The following is a 3,533-nucleotide window of genomic DNA, read 5'->3' on the forward strand; positions in this document are numbered from 1 at the left end:
TTTTGCTTTTTATCGCAATGTCGCGGATAGCAAGAGTCGCCACCGACTTTTCTTTTATCCAATAAGGAAAGGGGGAAAAGAACAGGAAAGACCTCAATAGATTTTGGGTTCGGGAGGTACATTATACAAAGGGAAGGTATTAGCACCCTTTGTATCCATGGTTATCCATGGGCTCTTAATTGCTGGATCACTTATATTTTTGTCTGAAAAGTGTTCGTGAATTGTTTAAAAATGTTTCGAAAAGAGAGTTTAACTTTGTAATGATTCTCGTATAAATGTATACAAAGTATTTATCTCGTTTGATTTTGAAAAACAGTTTAGAAAAATATAACTTGGTAATGATTCTAGTATGAATGTATACCAAGTGGTGATTTTCTAGGACTTGCAAAGTGTGAGGGGTGGAAAATGTTTTAGGTTATGATCCAGTAATTGAGAGTTATACCTTCCTAAGATCGTTATGGGCATTTCCTATCCTTATGAGGGTAAAACTGTCCTTACTATTGAGAAGTAAGTAGTTTTATCCTTTGGATGTAAAAGGGTCATTGTAGGGTCATCGATAGGTCATTGAAGGCAACAGTTGTAAGGATACCTTAGCATTCGAAGGGACGATCATCATTTAACCGTACGCTACACCGAAGGATCATCGAGGGACAAAATCGTAATTTCGAAAGCAACATCCGAGGGACCATGATTTATTTTATGATGATTTAATCGAAGGGTCATTGCTAAGTATATCCCCACATTCGCAGGACATGACCGTTATACCGTAATACCGTAGGGCAGCAAAGAGAGGTCCAAAATCACATGTTTAAAGGTCATATTTTAAAGTCAATTAGGTGATTAGGATGAATCTCCACATTAAAATCAATACATTAAAATTAATACATTAAAATTAATACATTAAAATTAATTAAGCAATTTAGGGTGGATCTTCATAAGGGTATCCCACAAATAAAGTGGAAGGCCTAAACAGCACTCTTTTCCTGGGATATGTGAACCTTTACAAAATTCAGCAAACGGGTTAGAATACCAATCAGGGTGCAATCGAGGATTACACCGCAAAAGAAAACACAGCAGCATGAATGTCAGGCAAAATAGTGCATAATTAACATAGAATAGATCAGGGTACGCATAGGACATAACAAATATCAACGGCTGTCCCGTTCGCCTCTGCCTTGCTTAGCGAGGGCCTAGCGAATGCTCGCTACATGCTCGCTTAGCGATGTGCTAGCGAGCGGCTGCGGGTTTTGAATTTCAGAACAGTATGATCTCAGCATGCTGCATGCCTTATTGCATTCAATTACAGAAATAATATGGTCAAACACTCAGGATATTCAGGCGTACTGGAATTCACATGCAAAGTCTAATTACATATCCAAAAATTCAATCATGATGCATTATGTATTTAGAGATTTACAAATTGGAAGCATAAAACAATAATGATACACAAACCTGTTTGCAATGGAGTGGTAATGCTGAATTGGCAAGTCACTTTTGGTATCGGGTTGAGTTGGGCGGCGGTAACTTCGGTGCGGATGAGAGGCCGTCAGGGTTTCTTCACTCCGACTTCTCTGGGCTACTCTCCGGGGTTGCTATGCCAGGGTTTCCGGCCGTCTCTGTCTCGGTTTTTCGTTCTCCCTTTTTCGTTCTGGAGTTGGGGTATTTATAATATTCCTTTGATGACCTAATGGGCTCATAATGAAGCCCGAAATTTTCTGTTGTCTGTCAGCTTCGCTAGGCGAGCGTGTAGCGAACGTGTAGCGAACGTTCGCTAGGCGAGCGTGTAGCGAACGTGTAGCGAACAGGCCAGTTTGGGCCATTTTCTGGATTGGGCCATTCGTGAGCTGGGCCTTCGTTCCTTTGAGATCAGTGTCATAAAAATGAGTCGGAGTGCCCTGAAAAAATGTCTTGAAATATTAATGGGCAAATTTTGGGGTATGACAGCTGCCCCTGTTCAATATTCTTGAACCGAGAGAGTCAGAATGGTATGTACGCCATTCGTGGTCTGGAGGTGGAAGATTATTGAACACTTAGAATGCCCCAAAAATTTGCACTTGTCAATTAGTTAGTCTTGATGGAGATGGGCTTAAAGATGTCATCTAGGAAGTTTGATGATGAGAGCTTCAGAGTACGTCGTACGTTAGAAGATATCTGAAGTCATGGGTGTCACTGGGTCATATGCTAGACCGTATAGTGGGTCATTCATTAGGCCGTCGACTTCACTGGGGAGTTAGAATGGGGCATACGCCGTTGGGGATAACAGATCAGAATGGATCATACGCTAGATCGTATCTGAGTTGCCGAATGGGCCATCTGTTAGGCTGTATCTGACGAAAAGTAGTCGTACGCTAGACTACACCTCGGGATGTACCGTACGCTAGGTAGTATCTGAGGAATGAAGATCCGAATGGGTCGTACGCTAGACCGTATCGGACTTGTTGGGGGAGTAATATGTTGTGCCGAATCAAAATGAGATAAGAATCCGAATGAGTCATACACTGCTGGGGATAAAGGATCAGAATGGATCGTACGCTAGATCGTATCTGAGTTGCAGAATGAGTCGTCCGTTAGGCTGTATCGTTACTGGGGGTGAAGGATCAGAATGGATCGTATGCTAGATCGTATCTGAGTTGTAGACTGAGCCGTCCGTTAGGCTGTACCTGGTGATGAAGGGGGTAGTCATACGCCAGACTACACTTCAGAATGTACCGTACGCTAGGTAGCATTTGAGGGGATGAACATCCAAGCGGGTCGTAAGCTAGACCGTCTCTGAGTAGCAGAACGAGCCGTCCGTTAGGCTGCATCTGATAATAAAGGGGTAGTCATACGCCAGACTACACTTCAGAATGTACCGTACGCTAGGTAGCCTCCGAGGCCTTGAAGGTCCAAATGGGTCGTATGCTGGACCGTATTGGAGTTGTTGAAGGTCGGAATGGATCGTACGTTAGATCGCATCTGAGTTGAAAGAGTCATATGTTGAGCTGAATCAGAATGAACCATACGCTAGGCTATATCTGATAGTATTTGTATATGTTGTATTTGCAATAAATGTCTGGGATGGGCTTATAGATGCCATCACTAGGAGGACGTCAGGATGAATGTTGACATGGAGTGTATCTGAAAGATGTATTTGAATCTGAACGTAATCGATGAAGATGTCCGTCTGAATGGCTCTCTATTTTGACTGTATCAGGAAGATAATTAACCTGAAAAATAAAGTTAGCTTTATGCCATGTCATGATGCATGAGATGCTTTATGCTTTCGAAAATAACTGCGAACGATGTATGCATGCGTATGCTGTGAAATGATGTAATGAATGAATTATGCATCTGTCATACGGTGAACTGGACTTTTTGTGTTTTTTATCGCAATGTCGCGGTTAGCAAGAGTCGCCACCGACTTTTCTTTTATCCAATAAGGAAAGGTGGAAAAGAACAGGAAAGACCTTAATTTAGATTTTGGGTTCGGGAGGTACATTATACAAAGGGAAGGTGTTAGCACCCTTTGTATCCATGGTTATCCATGGGCTCTT

This window comes from Lathyrus oleraceus, chromosome 5 (assembly GCF_024323335.1).
Source record: "Lathyrus oleraceus cultivar Zhongwan6 chromosome 5, CAAS_Psat_ZW6_1.0, whole genome shotgun sequence".
NCBI classification, from domain to species: Eukaryota; Viridiplantae; Streptophyta; class Magnoliopsida; order Fabales; family Fabaceae; genus Lathyrus; species Lathyrus oleraceus.